General features: G+C 33.1%; 1 long non-coding RNA gene across 1 annotated transcript; it reads right to left on the bottom strand.

Moving 5' to 3' along the window:
• Positions 1-7,687: 7,687 nt before the first annotated feature.
• LOC143633063 (uncharacterized) lies at positions 7,688-8,024 on the bottom strand. The gene is made up of 3 exons (XR_013153621.1): positions 7,946-8,024; positions 7,826-7,885; positions 7,688-7,752 (listed from the first exon to the last, which is right to left on the bottom strand). It is a non-coding gene; the product is annotated as an uncharacterized LOC143633063 (long non-coding RNA).
• Between the last annotated feature and the right edge of the window lie 1,394 nt (positions 8,025-9,418).

Below are 9,418 nucleotides of genomic sequence, written 5' to 3'. Positions count from 1 at the left end.
ATCTATTTAGGCTTGATCACAATCTGATTGCACCCTTGTTAAACACCAGACATACACGTGTTGCGCGCAGATTTATTGTTATCTATTATTATCTATTAAACTTGATTTCTCACCAACACGCAAGTGTTTGACGTTTATTTTAACACATATTCAGGTTTGCAGTAGCTGTTTTGGAGTTCGAGGACAAGTAGGAAGTTTTCTTTATTTTGGACCTAGATTAAAATGTATCAAGACAAGTTTTTGCTGTTCGAATATTATGATTTATAATATATTGAGTTATGATGATTTATGTTATCTCTTGTTTACTTTGCGCGTGCGCGAATGAATGTATTTATTAAATATTGACACCCAATAGTGTCACGAGTAATGAAACAATATGTGGCGCCCCGATGTATAATCCGCCTTTGGTCGGGGTGTTACAGCCTTAGGATGAAAAACGTTGTTGTTAAAAAGTCGAATTGGTTAGCGTAATAGCAATGGCATAACTAGGATTTCTTTTATTACTGGTTCTGAAATTTTCGAGAGACGGATAGTTAATTGTCTATAACTAACGTTCTAGTTTTTTTGTCTGGTCCAGTTAAGTTGTTCGGGTCGAGCCACATAATAAAAATAGCAAAAGTCAAATTAGATGCAAAAAATTAATAAAAATACATCAATCGATATTAAAAGTTAATAATAGAAATTAATTAAAGTTGCCATCTACGGGTTTCATTTTTTAAAACATATCCATTACATCATCTATCGAAATTTTTCTAAGCAATTCATTTAAATTTTTCTTGAATCCGTGGAGCACTGCCGCACTGGAGCTGTGGAGTATGTCAATGCTGCAAGAGTTCCGATCCTTTTTTTTAATTAGCCAATTAGGTTTAATGGGATATGGGTTATGTTAAATGGTTATATGCTTATGTTTATGGAATAAATGTTATAAGCTTAACAAGTTATTATTTTAAATGAAATGTTGATTAAGGTTTATTGTCAAGGTTCCCTTACCTGCCTACGGCCCTGCATTCCAAAAATATATTAGTGATTTATTTTTATGTTCTTAAATCAAGTAATATTTCTCTCGAAATATCGATTTCTATTTTGCTTTTAAATTTTTAAAAGTTAAAAGTAATATATTTATTTTAACTAAAACATCTAGTAAAACACATGACAAAAACAAAATATCTTGTTTTAGTTGTCGGCATGTCCCCTTGACACGTCTTCAAGTACTGTGATTGCTTTTTAAAAGTTTAATAAATGAATATATATGCTGGGATTAACTAATCAAAAAAGAGAAAACTTAGTTGTAAAGCTTTTATGCTAATTAAATAAATGTTTTACATGTGAAGTTGTTTCCAACATCTACATCATTTTTAAATAATGTATTACTTAAAAGTAAACTGCTATTCTAAAACTACAAATAAATGTTAAACGTTGTGTTCCTTGTGTTATAATTGAAAATTTAAGATCATCGTTCCTTTTATTTATAGAATTCTGCAATATTATTTTACAAGACTATAATTTTATTTTATTTTTAGAATAACGATTTTTTGTATTTAGGGTATCATACTCCTCGAATTTGAAGAGACTCGTTGTCTCACTCTGGCAAGGCTATATTATGATTATTATCTTAACCGAGGCCATGCTGGCTTCAAAGTTTGACTTGGGCGTTCAGCTAGGAAACTACACCGTCAGCTACTACTTGATAGTCGTTGTGCCGCCACAAAAGCATAACTCTTTAACGTAACACACGTGGGACAAAACCTCGGGTGGGCTCGAGATTCGAATTGAAAACCTTGCACAACGCGTAACTCAAACTTTTCATTGTCATAATTCACCAAAAGTAACACAAGTGGGAGTCGAACTTGGGTCTCCACTGAAAAACACAAGCCTTCTACCACTAAATCACAAGTGATGAATTTTCAGTCTCGTTAAATTAAAATGTGAAATAATAATTTAAGGCAACTAAAGGTTCCAAACCATTATTTTTATTTTTAACGCCAACTTTCATTAAAAAAGCCGGCAAACTAGCAAGAAACAAACTTGCAAAATTACAAAAAGAAATTACACAAATTCAACTTCTATTTTTTACCTAAAGATAACCCCGAAGACTTAATGTCTTTCTTTGCTTTTAAAAGTGCAACAACTTTATTTTCAAGGATGGTCTCGTTTCTTAATTTTCAAATACACCAACACACCATCATTATGATTCCATGCGAACCCTTTTTATTCTGTTTTTTCTTAGCGGGTCAGTTTTTTAATCTACAAGATATCATAAAACGTAAAAGTATATATAGGCAGAATATTACACCACAGACTTCTGGAACTCCAAACTTGGGTAGCAATTCAGCATGAGGTAGAGGTGCACAAATCGGGTTCACCTTGAAAACCCGAACCGGTTCGGAACCGGTTTTTTTCACACCGGGTAGAAAATGAAACCGGTTCCAGTCAGGAACCGGTTCGGTTCCCGACCCGAACCGATGCCCAGAAATGCAAACTTTTAGGAACCGGGTAGGTTGGAACCGGAACCGGTTTTTACGTAAAAACCGGTTCCACCGGTTTTTTTTGAAATTTAAACATTATAGCCATTATCCCAATTCTTCCATACGTCTTGGTTGCGGTTATGGTTGACTACCGTAACAACCCTTGGGTCCTCCGTAACAGGAACGGGGACAACAAAAACACTCTTCTTAGCCTTGTTGTTAGTTTTTTTGATGGGTGCCATAATAATATTTAGTTGGATGGTCGGGTAAAGGAACGGGTTTGCTAAAGGAGTAGTATTGTAGTTTGTTTTTGAGTTTGGTGGTGAAACAAGTAATGGAAACAACTTATATATAGGTTTGGCCCAAAAACCGGTTCCAACGGCTATATTACCGTTGGAACCGGTTCCAACGGATCTATTGTCTTAAAAACCGGTTCCAACGGCTATATTACCGTTGGAACCGGTTCCAACGGCTAATTGGTGTCTAAAAAAACCGGTTCCAACGGCTATATTACCGTTGGAACCGGTAGTTTGACTATTGTTTGACCCTTCAAAAAAACCCGTCGGAACCGGTTATTCCGGGTACGAACCAAACCGGTTCCAATTAAGAACCGGGTAGGAACCGGTTTGGAACCGGTACTGACATATAAATATTAGAACCGGGTACGATTTTCGGGTACAAAAATACCCAAACCGGGTATTGTTCCAACCGGGTTGGAACTGGAACCGGTTCCGGTTCGGTTCCACCGGTTAGGTTCCGGAACCGGTTTTTTTGTGCAATTCTAGCATGAGGTAAGCAAATGATAGGTAGTTTCCTGAACTTCACCACAAAGCCAGTGGCGGCCCAACCGCCCAACGTTTTAGATGGCCTAAAGCATAACTGAAATACGGGGCCTTCCCGTTTACTTTTTTTTGGCCTTTATGAAATGACCTCATTCGTACTTTCGGTTTTGACTTTGATACCATTTAACACTTATAAACTCTAAAGCATAATGTCTAACACATAACAACTAACAATAAAATTGTTGTCAATAGACAATAAATAAATATATATATATATATACTAGTAGGTACCCGCGCGATGCGGCGTCAACAGTTAGTAAAATTTTTCAAACTCGAACAAATAGAACATAGGTCAGTCTGGGTCATAAGCAAGTACGGTGGAACAAGTGGACGGGTTTCATGGGTATATGTTATTTAGCTGGCTGCAAATTATTATGTCTTCATTTAACCGGTTATACCCATAATTTAGAAATGTTTGTTATACAAAACACTGACACAAACAATTTAAAATTACAAGAAAAAACTTTATACATTCGTAAACAGTTTCCTCTAAATCATCTTTGTAAGAATTAAGAAACACAGTGTCCTGTAAAACAACTTTGTAAGAGTAACAAAATACAAAAATTCAAGAAACTAACATCAAGAAAGATTTGGAAGTTGTTCTTTGGCGAATGCAACCGTGTAGTGTTGGTTCATAACCTTTTGCTCATCCACCACCTTTGTCCATCAAATTCCTTGAGAAATTACCGTTTTACCCTTAAATCTGGAAAAGAAAATGAATATTAGTCTCAAAATCAAAACTTTAATGCAAATAAACAACTGGTATAAATGAAATTGAAATTCGATTAGTGGATCAAGTTGTTCCTAATTTTAATTTCACTTCCCTAAACGCAATTTCATACATACACATAAGAAATAAAACAGTAGAGCCTTTTTTTCTGTAAAACTAAAACGAATAATGTGACCTTTGAGAGGATCACATACATTTATGAGTCACAAGAAAACGGGCCAACACAGAAGTATTCGGCATCCAATTCATTTAAAAGAGAAAAAAGTGAACCGGCCTGTCAAAATCGAATTAGCCTCTTATAATTGAATCAGACCCATAAAAACTGAAACCCGTCTTTTTCTTATTGGCGCATCTTTATTATCACATGTTTCAATATAGAATGTGTTTTGAAATTTTGATTCAAACAGGAGAAATCTAACTTTTTAGCCAAGCGAGTCGATAAAAATGTTTTGGCCAATCGGACCAATCAGAACTTTTTAGCAAAACGGGCAGGTGTCCACCATCATGATCCAGCTACATGTGCCAATGTCAAGTTTGACTTCCATAAGTCAAGACCAGTATTATGTTTAAACTATTCTTCTAAGTAGCATCAAGAGTTTGTACTTTCGTTAATCCGAAAATTAACATTACATTTCATTAAGTACAAAAATGAAGTGTACAATTTAGTGAACCATTTGATGGGAAGTTCATTAATTTAATGAACAATTGAGCATTAACAAAAGAATTTGTTAATTTAATTTTATCGCGTTCATTTAATTGTTCATGGTCAACCCACTTGATCCATTTTGGTACTTAATCCGGGTTCGTAGCCCAAACCGATTCAGGTTGAAACCGGGTCGGTTCAGTAAAAGAAAGTCAAACCCGTTACCTGGTTTTTGCCCACCCAGTTTTTGAAAATGCTTTGGTTTAACCAGGTTGAAGGTTTTGATCAGGTTGAAACAGGTTCGGTTCAGTAGAAATTTAGTCCATGTTTGAAAATACAATGTTATTTAGGTGCAGGTGAATACAAAACTGTATTAGAGTTGTTACAAAAGATGAATGTCTAGATTTATCTACCTGTGCTAACTTCAGCTAAACCAAATTCCTCACTCAGTAAATCCACCACGTCCTGCAATAAGTGAATCTAAGACTCGTTTATTAAACAAACTAATTTTTAGGCTCGAGTTGAGCCCAACTTCATGTAACTTACAAATGCCAATTCAGCTTGTTATCATTTAGAAATTTTTATCATAATTTATATATAATAATTATTGGTTTTTGGTTTCAGTGCCTTACCTTCGTTTCAGTGCAGTTTCAGTTTATACAACTTTACCTTCGCTTTGATTTCAGTTATATGTTTTTTATTTCGGGTTTTTTGGTTTTTTTATTTCATTTTTTGTTGGCTTCATTTTTTTCATTTTCATTTTTTTGGGGGTTTTTGGATTCAGAATTTTAGTTTCTGTTCGGTTTCAGCTTGTTAAATAGGTACGGTTAATTCGGATATAAATATACGATAAATCGAACCAAACCGAACCGAACTAAAAACATTGTTGTTTAAAAAAAAACAAACAAACAAACAAACCTGTCTGTTGCTCGTTCCATTTACAGCTCTAATCACCTGAGTAAATGTATAAATTATTAGTTTCAAATATGATGACAAAAACTGTTATTCATAAATCATAGATAAAAGTGCTTCAAAGACCTAGAAATATAACATACAAACTATTATAAATATTATAAAATAAAGAAAATCATACCAATGCGGCCAATTTTCATTCAGGAACGGATAAATAGCTTTAAAGGCTAAGAACCAGGACCATGTGTCTTTGTTGTGTTTCTTCTATTTACCCTTAGCTTAATGTGAAGGGTACTAATATCAATCTCTTGCTACTGTTAATATATCAATATCATGTTAGCTGTAACATATTATCAACAAAATACAGGTTTGTACAATAATTCATACAAAGTTAATTTTCAGAAAACAGAACACTACTAAAAAGGTGAACACCTTGCATTTTGTGCAACAAGCAAAGATATCCTAAGCAGATGATTCATCGTTCCCAGCTCACCATCATCCTACCAAATGAAAGAAGAAAATGACAATAATTATTCACAAAAACATAAGCAAAAAACAAGACATATTACTCGTGCATCCAAAAAGCGCAACTTTAAATTGCATGCAGAATCCTTCGATTAAAAACTACACTTTAGTATATACATTTTAACATAATAATATTGCTAAACTTTTACATTATAATAACCATCATATAAGAAACTTAATATTTTCACTAATGACATTCCAAATAAGATTGGATCATTTAAACGCAGACCATAACAAATAATAAAATTATCTATTTCTCTTTGCCACAACACTCCAGAGTTGATGAAAATAATGTTCATGAAACTGTAACTAAACCTATGGACAAAAAGTTAAAATAAAAAAAAATGTGCTCCTAATAACAAGAAATAAGCTACATGAGTATTATATAAAAACATTACCACCCCTATCTCGGGCCTAAGCTTCACTTGTCGGGCTCAAGCTAGCTCGCAAACCTAAACAAGCCTATTGTTTATATAATTTTATTTAAAATATTAGATATATTTTGTTCAATATTAACCATTTAGTAATATATATTAACAAATATAATTATAATGCATATAAAATAACTAAATAATAAATTATAAACGAGTTGAGCCCAAACAAAGCTCAAGCTTTAGTTATAAAATTTGAACAACCAAAGTGGAGTCTAAATAAGCACGGGCTCAACTCATTTACATCTCTATCTGTACACACCTTTCCAGATTTTCAACACAAACAAAATCTTAATTAAATGCATAACACTTCTATGATTATCCTAATGAAGCATGTACCTTGGCGTTTCTTTGGTCTTCAGCTTGCTCAGCCTTCATAACTTTCTCTGTAAGCATCTGTTCACTCTTCCAAAAACTACATGATCAATTTGAACAATGAAATAATGAAACCGAATCAAATTACAAAATAGATATAGAATATGTGTTTATAGGATGATAGTTAATATACATCAACAGATATAAACCAAATCACATAATATGTGTAAATCAATATCAGGGTGGTTATTAATTCACCTAGACAAAATAATTCAAGTTTCTAAATGATCATTTTTTAGGATTACAAGTTAATAATAGAAAAACAACTAAAGTGTGAAATAGAATCCTAATTAAAATCAATTATATTAATACATGTCAACATATATAAATCTAATCCCATACGGATTTAAATGAAATTAGGGCTTAAAGTAAGAAAACTTATACCTGGTGATGCCATTATCAGGCATGTTACTGATAACGATCATAAAATTGATCATATAGTTCTCAGAACACCATTTGACCGGTTTATATAAATGCCCTCAGCTGCAAAAATAGTGCCTTCTGGCGCTTTTACAACGAAATCCGAAAAGTGATGTGGGCAAAAGAAGCACCGCAGTTGGATACGTGGATGAAGAGCCACTGTTTTGGATGAAAGATTTCTCTTTGTTGATCTTTAGGTTTTGCTAATTAAAAATCATACCACTGCTGGCAAGAAAAACCTGAAAGAAACAAAAGTGGAATTATCACTTGCAAATTTTATAAAAAAAACTTTGGAAAAAATATACATTAATATAAATTGTTACATGAACAAGTAGTACATGATGAAGAACGACAGGATCAAATAAATCACAAGTTTACATGTTCTGCGACTCGATTTTGTTTCAAACACCTGAATATTTTAAAAATCATTAACAATTACATACTAAGTAAGTAATTAATTAGTCAACAATCTCAAATTTTACCATCTTCATCCTATCCATAGTTCCTGACATAATCCCCCTCGCCGAATCCATCCCGTTACCCTGTTCACGAAAATAAAAATAAAAAACTGGCTAGTATTTAAAAAGCAATTATGTATGTACCATTCGGTCCAGCATACATTTATGAGTCTGTACCTCCTCATGTATGTCACCAGTCAACTGCCAAATTCATCAATCACTTGGTCTCAGAATTGTTACATAAAACAGTGCAAAAAACCGTTTTTGTATAAATTTATCATAATTGTTCTTAAAACTACTCAAAATAAAAATATTAAGAAAAATTATCACACACAAAACCTAAGACTGTAACATCCAATCGCATAAACTTGATTCGCAAAGTAGTAAGTTAACTGTACAGGTAATAAAGAATCGGTACCAATCACATAAATTGTTTCCAGCTCATTTATTTATTTATATCGAAGAGCAAGCCATGTTCAGGATTAAATTATGCATGTTCAGGATCATTGGTGTTTAGTGAAACAATTATGCAGATTCGGTTTTGCGCCACTTCTAATGCATATTTAGTTAATATTAACCAACAGGTTGTGCCATTTTTTATTTTTTATTTTTGAAAGGCAAACTTACCATTTTAGTTTTTAATTACAACAAAACCATCCATTGATAAAAGACAAAATGCAAGGCCTAATCACCAGGTTAAACAGCATAAGTAAATCTTTGACCATAGAATAAAGTTTAACAGATCGACTAACTACGTTAATAATATGATTAACTTCCAGATAGCAGTAAAACTAAAATGAAAATAACTTACTGTTTTTCAGAAAGACAACTCTGTCCTGCAGTAAAACTAATATGATTAACTTTCAGATAGCCACCAGACTACACCGTCGTCCAACAACGATAACCTTGCAGACCCTCCAACCAGCTCGTTGAAGCATCGCTCACATAAAACCCACAATAGGCCCTGAATCGAAAGATTACGAATCGTATTTACATAACAAATTGAAAACAAACAACGATGATATAGACGGCAACCAAAAGGAACGCGTTGTACCTGGAAGAGGATGGAGAAAAATGAGGCGAGTGCTAGGGTTTTCTTTTTGGGTTGATTTTAGATCTGAGAAATCAAAATGAAAGTATGTAAAATTTAAGAATTAAGATACTAGCAACTAACAACAAGTCGATATCAATAGACGTCTATAATCAATATGTAACAGACAAAAATCAAATATTAATATGAATAACATGTTAAGAACTAAGATTAAATATGTGAAACTTTTAATATAAAATTTTATAGTCATAAAGTGAGATAAAAACTAATTATGTTAATGATAATCATGATATCTCGAATAGAGCATAATCACACGCTTGGCCTTCCAAAGTTAGGACAGTTGAAATTCTAAACTAATTGTGCTAATATTAATCATGATTTGTGTTGAGTTTGGGAATTTCTCTAAGTACGTGCTTCACATTGATTACACGTTCTCTTAATAGACTTGAGTATTGTGCATATAGCAGTCCAAAATCAATAGCCCAAATTTATACAGATTTAAAAAAAAATAAAAATTGGAGGCCTTGTTTTTTTTGGCCCTCAAACCCTAGCTTCACCTAGTTATG

The sequence above is a fragment of the Bidens hawaiensis genome, unplaced genomic scaffold (genome assembly GCF_021521415.1).
Source record: "Bidens hawaiensis isolate Kalapana, Puna unplaced genomic scaffold, B.hawaiensis_p1.1 tig00006607_1, whole genome shotgun sequence".
NCBI classification, from domain to species: Eukaryota; Viridiplantae; Streptophyta; class Magnoliopsida; order Asterales; family Asteraceae; genus Bidens; species Bidens hawaiensis.
This window is presented reverse-complemented; position numbering and strand designations above follow the sequence as displayed.